The following is a 20555-nucleotide window of genomic DNA, read 5'->3' on the forward strand; positions in this document are numbered from 1 at the left end:
GCATAGAGACACAGAGCGGGAAAAACTGTACATCCAATAACATGAGGCACAGTTCAAACATTTCAACAAATCTTATAAAAAAAAAAACTGGGCACACAGCCAACTTTGTTAGTGGGAAAGACACTTGAGGAAACGTTCCCCCCTCTACCTCAAACTATCTAGCAATGTTCTATTAAACACCCCTACATAATTCCGTAATTTCTCAAAGGTGGATTTATTTTCTTCATATATTTCTTGAGGGATATTGTTCATAAATATTACTGTCCCAAGTGAAGGAGCCTCTCCATTCTTGCAGTGTTCATTAAGTAGTTGTCCATCATTTTCTTGGTCACCCTGTGCCCCTAACAGACACAGGGTGACTTACACAAAAGAGGGGGCTGGGGAGCTGAGAAAGGAGTTTCCCAACCTCTCTAAGGAAAAGCTGGGTTCCACAGGCCCCCCACCCAAAGTGACTCCCATCACAGCCACCATGGATTGAAATCCTGCAGCGCTAGCAAGGTCCCGCTCCTGAAGAAGGCACATGTACAGCCTGTCTGAAGTTTGCCAATGAACATCTAAAGGATTCAGGGAAGGGTTGGGAGAAAGTGCTGTGGTCAGATGAGACCAAAATTGAGCTCTTTGGCATTAACTCCACTCGCCATGTTTGGAGGAAGAAAAATGCTGACTATGACCCTAAGAACACCATCCCTACAGTCACCATCCCTACAGTCAAGCACAGAGGTGAAAACATGATGCTTTGGGGCTGTTTCTCTGCTAAAAGTACAGGCTGACTTTGATGCATTGAGGGGCCAATGGATGGGGCCATGTATTGTAAAATCTTGGATGAGAACCTTCTTCCCTCAGCCAGAACACTGAAGATGGGTCATGGATGGGTCTTCCAGCATAACAATGACCCAAAACATACCGCCAAGGCAACAAAGGAGTGACTCAAGAGGAAGCACATTAAGGTCATCTAGTGGCCTAGCCAGTCTCCAAACCATTAACCTATAGAAAATTTATAGAGGGAGCTGAAACTTTGAGTTGCCAAGAGACAGCCAAGAAACCCCAAAGGATTTAGAGAAGATCTGTAAAGAAGAGTGGACCAAAATCCCTCCTGAGATGTGTGCAAACCTGGTCACCAACTACAAGAAACGTCTGACCTCTGTGCTTGCCAACAAGGGTTTCTCCACCAAGTACTAAGTCATGTTTTGCTTGGGGATCAAATAACAGAAAATAGTCTACTCACCTTTCCCTAATTTTTCTTTCCTGACGCATTTTCATGGCAGCCCACACTGGGTTGTGACTCCGCCCCCACAACCTGAGAGGATTGCTTAGCTATAAATCTCAGAGACACCCCGCAGCATTCTCTATATATATATATCACCTAAGAAAGGGTGGGAATCTGTGTGCTGCCATGAAGATTTCCCAGGAAATGAAAATTACGGAAAGGTGAGTATGCGATTTTCAGTTTTTCTGACGCATCATGGCAGCACACACTGGGAAATAACTCGTTAGTCGGGTGGGTGCAAGAAAAATATCATTTTTTTTAACGTGACATAGAAGAATCATCCTGAATAGCGGTCTGTACAAATTTCACTGTTATTAGATGAGACAAGTCCACTTTATAGTAAGACATAAAGGTATTTTCGGACGACCAAGTTGCCGCTCTGCATTTCGTTTCTGGAGACACTCTGCAATATGGTGTCCATGATGTGGCCACTACTCCAGTAGAGTGAGTCTTCAGGGCTTCTGGAATCCGAAGTTGCTGAAGTGAATATGCTTTCATGATGGTCTTTACTACCCAAGACGCTATAGTGCGTGGTGAAGCTGCTTGATGTTTACTAGGGCCATGAGGGATAACCAGTAGCTTGTCTGCTTTCCTAAAGGAACTTGTGGCTGACAAATATGTGTTAATAGCGTATTTTACCTCTAGGGAATGAGGTTCTCCTTGATTGTCCAGAAACAGTGGTAAACTTATGTCCTGATTAAAGTGAAAAGAAGTCACCACCTTGGGAATAAAGCGATCCGAGAGTCTTAAGGCCCCTACACACGAGTGGAAATTCGGCCGGGAATTTTCGTCCGACGACCGATCTGCCGATTTTTGGCATGTTAGTATGGTGCTCTCGACAACCGACTCCAGAATTTTTTCGGCCGAAAAGTCGGTGTGCATGCTATAAAATTTTTGTCCTCCGTCAAAACACGTCCGATTTTCATGCAGTCACAGTCAGTACAGATTTCGATGGGGAAAAATCTTATGAGCAAGACTAGGCATGCTCAGAGATGAAAGAACACATACAAAGCAATCCAACACATGACATCACTTCTGAAGTAGAATTCTGTCGTGCAGGAAAATTCGTGTGCAGTCTAGAGCACATTCCAACCAACAGACACCACTCTGGACAAAAGATGGACGAGCGGTCGGCGGAAATTTGTTGCGTGTGTACGAGGCTTTAGAGACTGTCAGGACTCTGGAGATGAGACTGACATGCAGAGGGTAGCCTCTAGCTCACTGAGGGATGGAGCACAGACGAGTCACCTAGGCAGTAGACGCAAGCTAACCCGAGGCGCAGAATCTAAGTGCAAACCGGTCTTCACCAGAGCCTCTGATGGTGAGGATGGATTTTGCTGCGTGTATAGCACCAGGTCGCGGTCCTCGGGGTTGCCCTGCCAGGAGGTGAACAGGTCCGGATCCGGTGGCAGATAAACAGACAAGGATAAGACAAAAGAGTGGTCACAAACAAGCCGAGGTCAGGGCGGGCAGCAGACAAGCAAGGTGAGGGACAAGCCAGGAGGTCAAACAGGAATCAAAGTGGATACAACAGGTTTCAGGTACAGAAACACAGGAGACGCTGCAGATCAGACAGCAAAGACACTGTGCTGCTGAGGTGCTTAAATAAGGCAGCCTGTTGCCAATTAATGAAATTAGTCAGAGCTAGGTTAACCCTTAGGTTGCAGATTCATGACAGTACTTCAGTGTGCACGGGGAGCGTTCCTGACAGAGACACTCTGTCTGGATAAAAGATCAGGTATGGTTCCCTGCTCATTAACGCTTGCATTTCTGAAAATCATTTCTCTGAGGTTATAGAGATCCGCCAGGTGAAATGGGAAACCTGAAAGAGCCTCCAAAACTATCGACAGATCCCATGATGGGAATGTTGGTTTCCTCGGAGGTCTAATTTTTTGACATGCCCTCATGAACTGGATAACCAAAGGGTGCAGGGCCCACTTTATACCTGTTTTGGCAGGCCAAAATCTGTACTTTTAAGGTTCCTGAGCTTAACCCTTTCTCTAGACCAGTTTGGAGAAATTTTAGAATTTGTGGAATTTCTGAGAATAACTAATTCCACCCATTCAGATGGGCAAACAAAGTAAACCTTTCCCACACTCTTCCACAAGTGGTGTTGGTGGTGTTTTTCCTGGCTTGTAGTAATGTGGACACTACTTCCACCGAACAACCTTGATTTAGAAGTCTAATCCTCTCAACCTCCATGCCATCAGGTATAAATTTCTCCAGAGCTGGATGGAGGAACTGTGCTTGAGATAGTAGATTCGGTGTGACTGGAAAAAGGAGCAGGTCCTCTAGGCTCAGTTGTAGCAGGGTCGTGAACCACCACCTTCTTGGCCAAAAAGGGATTACCAATATCACTGTCGATGCCGACCTCCTTAGTCAGGAGAGAAACCTTGCGATCAGCGGTGAAGGCGGGAAGATGTAGCCTAGCTGAAATTCCAAAGGATGGTGAAGGCAATCCACTCCCTCGGCCGAGGGGTAAAGTGTTCTCAATAAATATCTCTGACATTTGGCATTCACGGGTGTTGCTGCCATGTCAATGTTGGGAATTCCCCAAGTCTGGGTCAGAAAGGAAAAAAACCTGAGGTTTGAGCGACCATTCGTTGTTCAATAAGAAGTCCCTGCTCAGGCTGTCGGCCAATATGTTTTGTGTTGCTGGGACATATATGGGACATATATGGCTTTCAAATCTGCTAGGTGTACCTGGGTGTACCTGGGCCCAGTCCAAGATAGAGCGAACCTCCGTCATAAGCGTACGACTCTAGGTGCCTCCTTGTTTCTGGATAGATGCTACCGCTACCTTGTTGTCCATACAAATGCCAATGTCCAAGGATGCTTTTCCCCGACAGGGAAGGCGCAAAAGCTAGGAGTGCTTGGAAAGCTGCTCTGAGTTCCAGGACATTCAAGATCAGCACTTGCGAATGGAATCGCCAATGAACCTGAACCGCTTGATGCCGATAGTGGGCTCCGCATCCTTTTGACTTGTATCCGATGTAACTATCTCTGGTTACAGAGGAACAGAGGTGTACTTTTATGAACAAATTTTTTTCTCTGTTGGCTTCTCTACAGTTCTCCGGAGAAAATGATCACATCTGGCACCAATTTTATGAATAGGAGAACTTCAGTTCGCCCAGGGTGATCAGAGGAGAACTTTTTTCTCGGAGATCTGTGTAGAAGTCAATGGGGCGTCTGTAATCTCGTGAGACAAAGCGAGATTACAGTAGTATGAAAATCTCTGGCGCGCTTTAACAAGCAGTGATAAATTATCACTGCTGAGTCCACGAGGTAAATAAATTATCACTGCTGAGTCCACTAAGGTTATTAAATAATAGTCCCCTTACATAAATATATATATATATATACACTGAATACACACACACATACATTGTATATATATATACACATTAAATATATATCTACATGTATGTGTGTATATATATATATACATGTATATATATACATAAATATGGCCGGGGGATATGATTACTATGTTGGGGGGTCTGAACGAGGAAGAAGGAAGTCCATAATCTTCCTTTTTCCCCCTCAGTTCTCCCCCGATTCTGTCTTCACTCCCCGCTTCACAAGCTCCAGGCTGGTGAACCCGGGAGTGTGAATTCTGACCCAGATCGCCAGCGAAGTGCGGGGATCGCAGCTTCATAGCCTGGCTGTTTCTGTGTCTGTCAATGATAGATTCCCATGTGAAGAGACGATCAGCGGAGAACATGTTCTCCCCCGATCATTTCTGTTTCATAAACTGAGAATGATCGGAAATGAGCTGTGATCAGCAGGATCACTGGTCATCTCCGTTCCATAAAAGGACACCTATATGTCAATGTCTTCTGAGGTTGTGAACTTGTGTCCACCACCATACAGACTGCTTCACAACTCTGTGGATGAGAATCGGCTAAAGCATTGAGGCTCCATCCCACTGCCTTAGGAATGAATTCTCATATGCCACTGAACCCATTAAATCATTGGAAAGGTCGCCGTCATGAAACCGAGAAAACTCATACAAACTCTGGCTGGTAGGGAGGTTGGTGCCAAGATTCTTTTTACTTTTTGGATCAGATGACCTAACTTCTCTTGAGGAAGTTCAACAATATTCAACTTGCTGTTCAGTTCTGCCCCCCAAAAAACATCCTCTGAGTGGGTTGTAGGTTGCTCTTTTTCCAATTTATACAGTGTTGTAATCAGCATCGTTCGATGATGGAGCAGTGCTTCTTGACTGTCTGCTAGATGGAAAATGTCCTCCAAGTAATGGTGTGCTCTCAAACCCTTAATTCTCAGGAATGCAATTACTGGTAGTAGGACCTTCGTAAAGGTTCTTGGCACCGTAGAGATCCCGAATGGCAAGCTCCTAAATTGGAAATGCTCGTGAGCTATTGTGAAGTGGAGACATTTTAGAAAGGCAGGGTGTATAGGGACATGCAGATAAGCCTCTGATAGATCTATGGATAGCATCCAATCTTGTAGGTTTATTGCTAGTAGAATTGATTGAAGGCTTTCCATTGTGAAGGATTCTACTTGGATTTTTTTTGTTGAGACTTTTTAGATCCAATGCTGGGCAAAGGTCCCCTGTTTTCTTCCTTACCAGAAATAGAGGAGAGTAAAAAAACCTTTCCCTCTCTGAGATATCAGGACTTTTGAGATTGCTGGCTTTTGGGATAGCTCTAGTACATACTTGAGTAGCAGCATTCTTTTCACTGAAGATAAAGCAAGCCTGGTTGGCTGGAAGTGATCCCGAGGAACTTTGCCTTTGAATCTCCATCTGTGGCTGAATTCAATAGTGGAGAGTGTCCAAGGATCCTTTATATGTTCCATCAAAACCTGAATGAATTGGTTGAGTCTGGCCCCCACAGTCACAGGTTGGAGGTGCGTACCCTCAAAAGGACTTCTGCTGTTCTCCAGTCGAGGAAGGTCTTGATTTCTGCAGTCTAAGAAAGGAAGGCTGAGTTGAATTATTTTCTGTATCTATAAGATTTTGATTCCCTGTATCTTTCCGGAAGATTGTGCTTATAAGATGGGCCTTTCTGCGTTTTTGACCTTCTGTCAGAAGGTATGAAGTCCAATTTTCCAACTGTTACTTTAGAAATGGCCGCATCAAGTTTTGAGCCAATTAGATTAGTACCGTCATATGGAATCTTACTCCAATTATTCTTGGAGGCTGCATCCGCTATCCACGGTTTCAGCCACAAGGCCCTTCTAGAAATCACTGAAGACAATATTGCCCTGGCAGAAGATCTGATGATGTACACTGAGGCCTCTACTACAAAGTCTCCTGCTAACTTGAGTTCTTGAAGAGATGTTATAATCTTTTCTTGATCTGCGCCTTCACAAAGTGACTTTTCGATACTGAAGGTCAACTCTGAAATTGCTTTACCGACCGCCGGTGAAGCAATGGCCGGTCTGCAGGCACCATCTGCCACTAAGTATGCTTGCTTTAGAGCTAGATAAATCTTTTGATCAAGCACATTCCTAAAAGCCACCGCATCTTCTAAATGCAGAGTTACAAGTCTGACTAGTCGCATTAGAGAGGCATCTACTATTGGGGTGTTGATTAATGGACTCACATTGTGTTCCTTTAAGGGATATCATTTTGCCAGCCTGTTGTTCAGGTTTGTCTATTTGTCAAGTTTCTGACATTCATCCTTAATGAGGTCTTCTAATTCATCTATGAAGGGGAAAGACTTTGGTCCTTCTTTAGGTTTGGGAAGTATTTTGGAACTTCTTTAGCTTCCTCCCAACCTATTGCTTCTTTTACAGATCTAACGAATGGTTCAACCAGAGTGCAGTCAAATCCTGCTGAGACCTCTAGATCTTCACTTTCTGATGAGGCATCTGTCCTCAGAGGAGGGGGCAGGGCCGCAGAGGACGTACTCGGGGCTGCCCTGTCTGTGTCGGGAGCTGACACTTCTTAAATTAATTCACGCATGGATTCCTTGATGAGGTCTCTTACTTCTCTTGCGTCCGACTTTTTCTCCCTTGTAGCCTCATTAAAGCATGTGTGACAGGCTAATGTGCCTGGTAAAACTGGTGCATTAGCTGCAGGATGGGTGCGACGACTCCCGGATGAATGCCGGTGATGAGATGATGGAGACTACATTCGGCATGAGTGGCAGTTGCACAAAGAAGACCTGGACCGGCTTCCCCTGCATTTGTACTTAGATGTGTGCCCATGACTTGAGCATGCCTGGAATTAGTGGATCTTGACCTGGTAGGCAGTGGCGGCTGGTGCTCAGTAATTCGGGATGGGGGGGGGCGGCAAACATCCAACGCACCACCCCCCACCCTTCTTCTGATGACGGATAGAAGGACGGCCAGGCGGCAAAACAACACACCATATCCCCCCCCCCCCGAACAGCCTGCCTCCTTACCTCCTTCTTCCTCCTGTCCGAGCCGGGGAGTGCTGAATGGCTGAGCCACTGTGCTTCTCCTCCAGCCGTGTGTCTCCTCCCTCTTTCTGGCCAGTGGCCAGTAAGATCGCTTCTCCTGTTGACCAGTCGGGAAAGGGGTCTCACAACCTTCTTCCTGATTGGCTGGGAGGAGAATCAGTGTGCCAATAGCGAATATTTATTCACTATTGCCATACAACTGGGTGGGCTCAGGGCGCAGTGATCTGCGCCCCAAACCCACCCTTTTTTGGAACCTATTAGAGCCTCTGGCTGTAATTATGTGCTTCAAAAAAAAAAAAAATCCTGATTGGAATCCATGCATCCGGCGCCCTGCTTGTGGATTAGGGGGCCGGACGCATGGATAGGGCAGGGCGGCGCCCCTGCGCCCCTAATGGACGGGCCACCACTGCTGGTAGGGCTGTTGCAAACACCTTGTCATGGACATGCAATAGTGTCTGGCAGCTTACCTTCTCCTTCATGTCTGCATTAGAGGCCAGACTCTCCTTCTGGCTGCTTTTTTTTTTTCATCTCTCCTCCCTGTTTGGCTCCACCCCAGGCCATTCCAGGAAGTCTATATTAACCAGCGTACTGCAGGTTTGCTTTGCTGTTCAACAGTGTTTGTTAGTTTGTGTTCCTGTCTGCCGTGTGCTTGATCTACCTTTCTGTGTACCGACTTTGGCTCGTCTCTGACTACTCCTGTTTGCCTGTTACCCTTTGGCCTGTCCCTTGGTTACCCTCGTCTACCTGTTGTCCCGACCTCGGCTTACCAATCACTATCCCTTGTGTCCCGACTGGCTGCTTCCCCTCTCTCCCTACGGAGCGTGACCCGGGGGACTCCAGGGGCCGCGACCTGGGCCCAGCTGCAGCCAAGTCCATCCTCGCCACTAGAGGCTCTGGTGAACACCTGCTGGGTCTTAGACTCCGCGCCCTGGGGAATCTTGGACTCACGTTTCTGTCGATCCGCAGCAGTCAGCTACTGGGTTCACTACCTTGCGGTGCACCCCTGCCTCCAACGGGGTGCAGTTGTCACCTGGCCACAGGTGACCAGACACACCTTAGTGTTAGTTGCCATGCTCTCTTTTTCTGGGAACCTTCACTACTTACCAAAGACGACAACCTCTTACCTTACAGGATGAGAGAGGCCTCCATGAGCAGTGGAACAAACAAAGAGAAAAAAGCCTCACCTGGCAGGACACATTTAACCCTTTGATCGCCCTTGATGTTAACCCCTTCCCAGCCAGTCTCATTAGTACAGTGACAGTGCATATTGTTAGTACTGGTCACTGGCCGCCAAAAAGTGTCACTAAAGCTGGATACACACTATACAACTTTTGTTAGATTTACCTTCAACTACAGTATGTAGTGCAAGGGCCTGCCTGATTGCATACAAATTGAAAGTGTTTAGGTTTGACCTCATATTATATGGTTTTGGTAAATCTAAAGGAAAAAAATTCTAAAGAAAATTGTATATTGTGTATCCAGCTTTAGTCTGTTTTTTTCCACCGCAATATTGCAGTCCCACTGTAAATCTCTGATCACTGACATTACTAGTAAAAATAAATAAAAAAAATCCATAAAAATATGCCCTAGTCTGTAAACGCGATAACTTTTGTGCAAACCAATCAATAAACACTTATTGGGATTTTTTTTAACCAAAAATATGTAGCAGAATACAAATTGGCCTAAACTGATAAAGAAATTAGATTTTTTACATTTTTTTTGGATTTTTTATAGCAGAAAGTAAAAAATATTGTTTTTTTTTTTTTCAAAATTGTTGCTCTTTTTTTTGTTTATAGCGCAAAATAAAAAAAAAAACGAAGAGGTGATCAAATACCACCAAAATAAATCTCTGTTTGAGGGGCACAGGATCTCTGTCTTTCCCTGTCACAGAATGTCGATCTGCCTCTGTTGGAAACAATCGCAGGGTTTCGGCAGCCACTGATTGGCTCCAGCTGTGTCCAATCACAGCGAGAGCTGGTCGCCAACAGCACGCATGCGCACGGCAAGCCTGTAAGTAGCAGAAGATGTTCAGCTACAGGAGTCTGCCTGTAGGAGCTGCCACTCCACAGTATATGTACGTGGGGTGGTCAGCAAGTGATTACATTTCCCCTCCGAGGACAAATCCTTTTCCCCTCCACTCCAAATTCCCCCTCCCAGCACAAATGCCATTCCCCAAACAAGCACAAATCCTCTTCAAATTCCCCTTCCCAGCACAAATTCCATTCCTCAACCAAGCACAAATCCTCTCCGAATTCCCCCTCCCAGCACAAATTCCACTCCCCCAACTAAGCAAAAATCCCCTCCAAATTCCCCTTCCCAGCACAAATTCCATTCCCCCAACCAAGCACAAATCCCCCCCAAATTTCCCCTCCCATCAGAAATTCCACTTCCCCAACCAAACACAAATCCCCCCCAAATTCCCCCTCCCAGCACAAATTCCACTCCCCCAACCAAGCACAAATCCCCTCCAAATCCCCCCTCCCAGCACAAATTCCACTCCCCCAACCAAGCACAAATCCCCTCCAAATCCCCCCTCCCAGCACAAATTCCACTCTCCCAACCAAGCACAAATCCCCTCCAAATCCCCCCTCCCAGCACAAATTCCACTCTCCCAACCAAGCACAAATCCCCTCCAAATCCCCCCTCCCAGCACAAATTCCACTCCCTCAACAAAGCACAAATTACCCCCCCCCCCAAAAAAAAAAAAAAATACCATCCTAGCACAAATGCCCCCCAATCAATCCTTATAGCACAAATCCCCCTCCTAAAAACAAAATGTCCCCTCCTAGCACAAATCCTCCCCCCCACCATATTACCTTTTCTAGTACAAACCCCCCAAATCCCCCCTCCTAGCACAAATCCTCTCCCCCCCCCCATTCCCCTTCTAAAAAGAAATAGCCCCAAAATCACCACTTCTAGCACATCTCCCCAAATGTCCCCTCCTACCCTCCTAGAACAATTCTTACCTCCTGCTGCCCCCTCAAATTCCCCCTCTCAACCTCCTTGTGGTGCCCCCGCACCTCACATGATACCACAGTGCCCAGGGAAGAATTTCCTCCTGCCCACCCCTTGTCCCAGCCCTGGATTTAATCCTCCGGCTTCTAGGTCACTTCAGGACATAGCAGTAACAAAGTGGTCAGAGGATGAAAATTAACCACTTGCCGACCGCCGCACGACTATTTACTGCGGCGGTCAGCCCCGTACAGGCAAAGTGACGTAGGACTACGTCGCTCGCCTACGAGCCTCTAGGGGGCGAGCGCGCGCCGCCAGAGGCGCGCTCCCGCCCACACTAGTTCCCTGACATGTCCGCGCGAGTGACCGGCGGTTCCGATGTCCGCCAGTCACCCGCGATCTCCTGTTGCAGAGGGAGAAAGGCAGGCGGCTGATGTAAACAGAGCCGCCTGTCATTCTCCCTGATGTAACTGCAGAGATCATACGATCCTGCTATGTAGGATTGTATGTCTCTGTGGTTACATCACTAGCCACGCCCCCCACAGTTATAATCACGCCCCTAGGGTCACATTTAACCCCTTGATCACTAATAAAGTCACGCAGTGCCGAATCGCAAAATAGGGCCTGGTCAGGAAGGTGGTAAAATCTTCCAGGGCTTAAGTGGTTAAGTATTAAAAGTAAACTTTCCTCTTGAACCTCGGCTCCCGGTCATTGACTCTCCAGGGAGTGAGCAGCTAGTCCTGGATTTTTCATCTTTAGAAGATAAGAAAAGTCTGGATGTAACCGGTCCTATAAGTCATGTTCCAGCGGCTTTCTTTCTTGCACTGAAGTCAGTGGAGATTCACTTTAAGTACTCTGCACGTGCAGAGCATTTCCAATGTGCGTCTGAGAGCCGCTACCACTCGGAGCTGTAAAAATCAACTTTATTCATAGGTAACAACTGCTGATGAAGTGCATCGTAAACGCATGCCAGGTGCATCACAAATGGATCTCAAATGTTTTTCCTAGTAGTGCCGAAAGATGCCTTTTTTATGGGAATATTCTTTGTACTGCGGAATACGTCCAAGTTGTATAAAGGTGTGATGTCATAGTGTGCAGGAGACATTAGAGTGTACATTTTTTGTTTATTAAAAATCTTGCAAACGTAATAAAAACATATTTACATATATACAAAATGAATAAATATATATATAAACAAAAACACACAAGCATATACATTTGGCACAAAAAAAAAAAACCATAAGAAAATTAAATATACAGTATCTCACAAAAGCATAATAATATGTAAATGTGTCTTGGTTGGTTTCGTAAATATTTTATTCTATCTTTTCATGTGACAACACTGAAGAAATGACACTTTGCTACAATGTAAAGTAGTGAGTGTACAGCTTGTATAACAGTGTAAATTTACCGTCCCCTCAAAATAACTCAACACACAGCCATTAATGTCTAAACCGCTGGCAACAAAAGTCAGTACACCCCTAAGTGACAATGTCCAAATTGGGACCAATTAGCCATTTTCCCTCCCCGGTGTCATGTGACTCGTTAGTGTTACAAGGTCTCAGGTGTGAATGGGGAGCAGGAGTGGTAAATTTGGTGTTATCGCTCTCACTCTCTCATACTCGTCACTGGAAGTTCAACATGGCACCTCATGGCAAAAAACTCTCTGAGGATCTGAAAAAAAGAATTGTTGCTCTACATAAAGATGGCCTAGGCTATAAAAAGATTGCCAAGACCCTGGAACTGAGCTGCAGCACGGTGGCCAAGACCAAAGAGCGGTTTAACAGGACAGGTTCCACTCAGAACAGGCCTCACCATGGTCCACCAAAGAAGTTGAGTGCACATGCTCAGCGTCATATCCAGAGGTTGTCTTTGGGAAATAGACGTATGATTGCTGCCAGCATTGCTGCAGAGTTTGAAGGGGTGGGGGGTCAGCCTGTCAGTGCTCAGACCATACGCCGCACACTGCATCAAATTGGTCTGCATGGCTGTCGTCCCGGAAGGAAGCCTCTTCTAAAGATGATGGCCAAGAAAACCCACAAACAGTTTGCTGAAGACAAGCAGACTAAGGACATGGATTACTGGAACCATCTCCTGTGCTCTGATGAGACCAAGATAAACTTATTTGGTGTCAGATGGTGTCAGGCGTGTGTGGTGACAACCAGGTGAGGAGTACAAAGACAAGTGTGTCTTCCTACAGTCAAGCATGGTGGTGGGAGTGTCATCGTCTGGGGCTGCATGAGTGCTGCTGGCACTTAGGAGCTACAGATCATTGAGGGAACCATGAATGCCAACATGTACTGTGACATACTGAAGCAGAGCATGATCCCCTCCCTTCAGAGACTGGGCCGCAGGGCAGTATTCCAACATAACGACCCCAAACACCTCCAAGATGACCACTGCCTTGCTAAAGAAGCTGAGGGTAAAGGTGATGGACTGGCCAAGCATGTCTCCAGACCTAAACCCTATTGAGCATCTGTGGGGCATCCTCAAATGGAAGGTGGAGGAGCGCAAGGTCTCTAACATCCGCCAGCTCTGTGATATCATCATGGAGGAGGGGAAGAGGACTCCAGTGACAACCTGTGAAGCTCTGGTGAACTCCATGCCCAAGAGGGTTAAGGCAGTGCTGGAAAATAATGGTGGCCACACAAAATATTTACACTTTGGGCCCAATTTGGACATTGTCACTTAGGGGTGTACTCACTTTAGTTGCCAGTGGTTTACACATTAATGGCTGTGTGTTGAGTTATTTTGAGGGGACAGTAAATTTACACTGTTATACAAGCTGTACACTCACTACTTTACATTGTAGCAAAGTGTCATTTCTTCAGTGTTGTCACATGAAAAGATAGAATAAAATATTTACAAAAATGTGAGGGGTGTACTTACTTTTGTGAGATACTGTACCAACCAAGACACATTTTCATATTTAATTATTATAATGACTAAACTCATCAAAGCCCTAACCTCCACCTAAACACCCCCTCAGGCTAAGAAACAATTACTGTACACATTTATCCCATGCATGCAGCCTTTTTCAAAAAATCGGATCTTATTAAAATCTAGGGGACGTGAAAGGACAGAAAGAAAGCCACAGAGACTAACAGACAGCAGCTACGGGGACCTGACATTCCTCCTCGCCTTTGTCCAGGCTTCCAGCCCCCACCTGTCCTTCTCAAGACCCCAAATTTTTCCACCCTCACCCAGGATGTTGTGCACCAACCATCTCAACAGTAAGGACTTTTTTCAGAGTGACAACCTGACACTGCATTCCACGTGAAGTAACGGACTACTAAGATAACTAGAAAAAGTGTCTCAAAATTAAAATCCAGACGCATCCCAAATGACCCGTACGACCACTCCACATAACTCAAGTGGGAAAGGAAAGGGATATCCAGAGCCCCACCCACCCGCTAATAGATTTCTATATTGAAGGGGCATTGAAGCAAGAAATGGTTCATTGTCTCCTCCACACTGCCACACTCCACTCTTGGACAACCACGGTTCTCCGGCGAGCGATGCTTCAAGTTGCCCTTCACATAGAGTCTGCCATAGAACGAGAGCCAGGCCAAATCCCAGAATTTTAAAGGGATTCTCTCCAGATTAATCAAACGCAGACCCTCCCTCATAACAGGGCCTGGCCAATCCCTCAAGGCCAATGGCTCGCTAAAGGCAGATTCAACAACCCTCCTCTCCAGGGTCTTCCTAGGAAGAGACTTAATTTCCTCCGCCATCACTCGCCACTGCCGAAGCATTTTCAGGCACGGGGCAACATAAGCTGGGAGCTTACCATGTCGAACCCTCCGTCTTTTCACTGGTCTACCATTCTCGGGAGCTTACCATGTCGAACCCTCCGTCTTTTCACTAGTCTACCATTCTCAGGAGCTTACCATGTCGAACCCTCAGGCTTTTCACTGGTCTACCATTCTCGGGAGCTTACCATGTCGAACCCTCAGGCTTTTCACTGGTCTACCATTCTCCCAGCTTTGCAGAAAAGGCCTAAACCAGGACTGAGAAATGCCAACCTACCCAGGCGGTTCCTCTGCCAGCATGTTACCAAAATTATGTTTCAAAAACATAAAAAGAAAATACCTTATAGTGGGGGCACCCCCACCCTCCCACCTGAGCAGCACTACATTCCTCTGCCTCAAGGACAGGGGAGCAGGTGAAAGACCTGCAGCAGACCTCCCCCCTGAGCTGCCTGTCTGATGTGACCCCCTCATCTCAGCCAGAGCCCCAGCATAGGTTTTACTTGCAGGATTAGACACTCCATATCTCAAAGCGACACTATTAGTTGCAGGAGCCTCAGAACCCCCCGCTCTGCAAATCACCACCAGAGGCAGGAGCAGCAGCTGTCACTCCATCCACCAATACACATACATTCCCCTTTCCAGCATTACAAACAGCTTTATCATTCTTATTCATTTCCCATCTGTGGCACTACTGCTCCCAGCAGACCCACGCACACCAGATACTGCTGTCTTCACCTCCTCCTCCTCCCCCAACATACTCCTCTTAGGCAAAAGTCTTCCACTGCATGTCGCTCTTCCCTGGGGTTTTTAGAAACACATTTTATATTGCAGCTGTCATTTCATTTCCCACCATTTTCACCATACCTGAAGCAACCAGTAGGGGCTGTGCAGAAACAATGGCAGATCCCTTCTCCTTCCCCCAGCAGAGTCCAAAGTCATAGTTTTCTTACTATCAAAGTTCAGAGTCAAAGACTTCTTAGTATCAGCAGAGTCCAGTCCTGCAGGCACAGCAGCCATTTTCTCTGCAGAGCCCTGTGCAGATACTGGAGGTTTTCCCTCCAAAACACTGCTCTCCATGCTGCTCTCTATTCCTCTCTCCATGCTGGAGTCCAGGCTGTCAGTTTTAACAAAGTATGACTACTCAGTAGATTTTACCTTTAGAGGTCGAGGTACAGAGTCATTGCCATCGTCCTCATCAGCAGAATCCTCTGAAAAGTTCTTCCACTCAATCTCATGAATAAAGTTTAGCAGCCCTCCGCCATTTTCCTCTACCTCCTCTGCTGTTCCTCCAGCTTGCTGGGGAGGGAGGCAGAGGCCACCATTTCCTCTGGTGAAGCAGATCCTGAGGTGGATGGGATATCAGTGGTAGCATCTAGGACCCCTTCCTCACTCTGCACCCGTACTGACACCGCCGATGCTGAAACGTTTCCACGACTGGCGTCATCCCTCATTTTCCGGAAATGCTCCCCATTCTGGAACTTCTCTTTAAAAGCTCCACTCTTCCTTTAAAGCTTTTAGCAGATTCTGCCGCTTCTTGATGGCGTCCTCCAAAACTTTCAACTCCGGTTTCAAACTTTGCCGCTTGCTGCTCCATGTCTTATCATGGCCTTCTTCTTTCTATAATCAGCTTTCAGGGTCATCAGCTTTTCCTCCTCCTTTGCAATTCTCAGCAGACGATCAGCAACCCGCTGTCTGAAAGCCGGGGTCGATTCCCCTTTTTTAGGGCCATAGCCGAGGTCTTCAGGTGAAGATGAAGTGTGAGAATGCAAGTTTGGATCCCCCGGGGGGGGGGGGGACCATCACCCGGGTCATCCCCAGAATCTCCCATCTTTACTGGGGCCAGGTAACTCACCTGGGCCCCCTGGTGTCTGGAGAGGGAGAGCTGCAGCACACACAACCACTCTGGTACAGAGACTGATGTGATTGGCTCAGTGATCTCTGTACAGCACTGCGGTATATGTCAGGGCTATATAAATGTATAATAATAATAGTGTGCGACTGTGGGGGAGACATTAGAGTGTAAGCTCCTCTGGTACAGAGACTGATGTGACTGTGGGGGAGGGGACATTAGAGTGTAAGCTCCTCTGGTATAGAGACTGATGTGATTGGCTCAGTGATCTCTGTACAGCACTGCGGTATATGTCAGAGCTATAAAAATGTATAATAATAATAGTGTGTGACTGTGGGGGGACATTAGAGTGTAAGCTCCTCTGGTACAGAGACTGATGTGATTGGCTCAGTGATCTCTGTACAGCACTGCGGTATATGTCAGAGCTATATAAATGTATAATAATACTAATAGTGTGTGACTGTGGGGGGGGGGGGGACATTAGAGTGTAAGCTTCTCTGGTACAGAGAATGATGTGATTGGCTCAGTGATCTCTGTACAGCACTGCGGTATATGTCAGAGCTATAAAAATGTATAATAATAGTATGTGACTGTGGGGGAGGGGACATTAGAGTGTAAGCTCCTCTGGCTCAGAGACTGATGTGAGTGCTATGAGGCAGGTCATTCCCCTCCATTGCTCCTGGTATAGACTAGTTTAGCTCTCGCCTCTCTCAGCAAGCGCGCAGTAAACAGGGACGCACATGTAAGATCAATCACTTCCTATTCTAATCAGTGTGACTGCATTTAGATGAGATATTTTTGCTAAATAAAAAAAGTTCCCGAGAGGCAATAACTTAGCAAATGATTTCCGTTTTACCCTAAAACAGTGAACAGAATATGGAAAGTTTGTACAAAGCGCTTCAACATATGCCAAGGGGGATGAATGATTCATTTCATAATTTAAGAGCAAATCGATAGGAAATGCAGGAATTAAGGGAACTCGCCGGTATGGAGGAGGGGAGAGCAGAAGGTTCTCATTTCTCTGGAGTAGTGATGACTTCTCTTGCTTTATAGAAGTTTTCACCCCTATTGAGTTATCAACATTTTGTGGTGTTAAAAACTGCAATGATAACCGGCTTCATTCACAAAGCAGACCGGCCAGGATGCTTATTTTAAAAATAAAAAGTGACAGTTATTCTAAGCTCAGTATATTGACATGAGTTACAGATAAAACAGGAATGATATTTGCGCTTAAGACAAAAAAATACTAAGACAATATGAAATATGTACACAAGGCAACTAGCTCAATAGGAAGACCACAGTCCATATAAAGTAGTAGATTTTTTTGTTTATGTTATACAATTTTGTAAATAAATACGTTTTTTCCTGCACTTATGAGCACTGATGAGACTGCACTGACAGGCACTGATGGGGTGGCACTGATGGGGTGGCACGGATAGGCGGCACTGATAGGCACTGATATGTGGCACTGATAGGTAGCACTGATATGCATCATTGGTGGGCACTGATAGGCGGCACTGCTGGGCACTGATAGGCAGCATTGATGGGCACTGATAGCTGGCACTGATGGGCACTGATGGGCACTGATGGGTGGCACTGATGGGCACTGATAGGCGGCACTGGTGGGCACTGATAGGCGGCACTGATCGGCACTGACGGGCGGCACTGATGGGCACTGATAGGCGGCACTGGAGGGCAATAATGGGCACTGGTGGGCAATAATGGGCACTGGTGGGCGACACTGATAGATGGCAATGATGGGCACTGGTGGGCAGCGTGCTGTAAACCTTTTATATATTCGCATGGGCAGGAAACAGGAAGTAGGAAGAGAAGCTTTGAATGCATGTTTTAAAAAGCTCCAGCATACAGGGTGACCAGGGAGTGCTGAGCCACCATCCTAAGAGTGCGGTAAGCAACGGTGCAATTTGTGGTACACCCACTGGCGCAAAACTTTGTTTAGCACGCAATCACACACGTGGTTATCAATAGCACTCAGCACTTTATATGTATACATGTGTTTATATGGTACACTGAGCACAGCCCATGCGAATATATAAAAGGTTTACAGCACGCAGCACTTTGGTTTAAGCACTATATGCACTTTTATATGTTTTATATGAATTACACAGTGTATGAAATTGCACAAACACAATATTTATGTGGTAGCGCCGGTCCCAACATCACTTGCACCTTTTACCATTTTACTACCTCAGTGGTAGGTTGGGGGCAGCTTACACCACCATTTTTTAGTCCAAAAAGTACTGAAAACTCCATAGCGCTGGTATTTAAACCCTTTTCACTGGTGGGCAGCACTGATAGGGAGGGCACTGGTGGGCAGCACTGATGGGGAGGGCAATGGGGGCTCCCTGAGCCCTGATTGCCATCCCTGGTGGCCATAGTGGGCATCCCTGGGGTCATAGGTGGGCATCCCTGTGGTCATGGGTGGGCATCCCTGGTGGTTCTAGTGGCACCCCCCCCCCCCCGAGGGTCTGCACTGGTAATCAATGATCTGATTACCAGTGCCGATCCCCCCCCCCCTGTCAGGGGAGCCGCTGATCGGCGCTCCTTTACTTGTGCCTGTCAGGCACGAACTAAGGAAAGCCGATCAACAGCTCTTCCTGTTTACTATGTGACCAGCCGTGATTGGACACGGCTGGTCACATGGTAAAGAGCCTACGTCAGCCGAGATCGGAGATGCAGGGAGTCAGTGTGACACCTCGCATCACCGATCGCCCGGGGGGCGCGCAGAGCGTATTATCCTGCCGCCGTCATATGACGTCCAGTCTGGATAATACAACCACATTCCCACCGTCCTTCTGCTATAGGGCGGGCGGGATGTGGTTTAAACAATCTATCACAGTAATACAGTCCATGAACAATCTAATGGAGTAGAACTGCAGGTAGAGAGAAAGGACCCGATCCAATCAGCCAATCACCAGTGAATAGTGAGAGAGATGAGTTACACCCTGTGCTGACACCCGTTGCCTCTTACCGGAATTTTTGACCCTCCTCCTGTCACAGAGTGGTCAAACAGGCATAAGAGCAAACAGCGCTCGGCGTAAATGATGGTTCCTAGTCACATTCCTCAGCAGGGAGAGAGAACTTCACAATTCACAGATGTACAATGCCTTCACAGGACCCCACAGAAGTGTCTTTCACATGCAGGCTCAGAAAAAAGACAGAGGGGCAACCAATCGTGAAGTACATCAAGGCACATAAATGTATTAAAAAGTAATGCACTTACATAGTAGACATCCTATAACAGCATCTATGGATAAAACTGCGGTATGTAGCGTGCTCAGCTCCGATACGTCCGCCTTACGCGTATCGTCAAACATCTATGACATCTTCAGAGGCGTGGTATAGCGGTGTGAGCATGCATTTAAATGATATATTAAATATTACAACATGAGGCCAGTAACCAGAGTATTAACTTCCTAGATCTTAAGATAGAGATCAAGGAAGGCTCCATTATTACCAATGCCTATTTTAAAAGTACTGATCCCAATGGCTTTATTAATCAGAGTAGTTGCCATCACCCCTCCTGGCTAGGTTCGGTCCCCAAGAGCACGTTTTTAAGGATACGCCGAAACTGTACCGAAAGTGAGGACTATTTGAAACAAGCACATATGTTGAAGAACAGATTGGTGGATAAGGGGTATAATGCATCCACCTTGGACTCTATTATCCATGATATCGGCCAACGTGACAGATCATCTTTATTGGAGGTTAAGGAAAAGGTCCCCATAGATTCGGATAAGTTTGGTTTTTCCTTCACTACTACTTTTTCGAGGCAATATCAGGATGTTAAGCGCATTTTTAGAAGACATTGGGGTGTCCTCAGGAATGATGTGGTGTTGGGTCCCCGCTTACCTGAGGCCCCTTCTGTCGTTTTTAGAGGTGTTCCTCCCTTGCGCTTACAAATTGCCCCCTAACATTTTGGATAAACCCAATCGTGTTTCCTTTTTCCAAAACCTCAATGGCTTTTTCCCATGCCGAAAGTGTGCAGTATGCCAGGTCAATGTCCTACCTGGAAGGAAAATATGAAATTTGCAATCTACTGCCACTTCAAAAAGTTTTCAGATTAAATCCTTTATTGGTTGCTCTACCACTAACGTTGTCTATTTGCTGGAATGCCCGTGCGGCCTACAACACATAGGCCGCACTGTCAGAACTTTAGCGGTTCATGTAAATGAGCACTTAGGGAATATTAGAAGGGGTTTCCCTAAGCATAGTGTGCTAAACATCATGGGAAGAACCCCGCTGGCACCAAAATTTGGGGAATTGACAGGTTCATTCCCCACTGGAGAGGCAGAAGATCTCCAGGCTTGAGACCCGCTGGA

The sequence above is a fragment of the Pelophylax lessonae genome (assembly GCF_965119305.1).
Source record: "Pelophylax lessonae genome assembly, chromosome: 5".
In the NCBI taxonomy this organism is placed as follows: domain Eukaryota; kingdom Metazoa; phylum Chordata; class Amphibia; order Anura; family Ranidae; genus Pelophylax; species Pelophylax lessonae.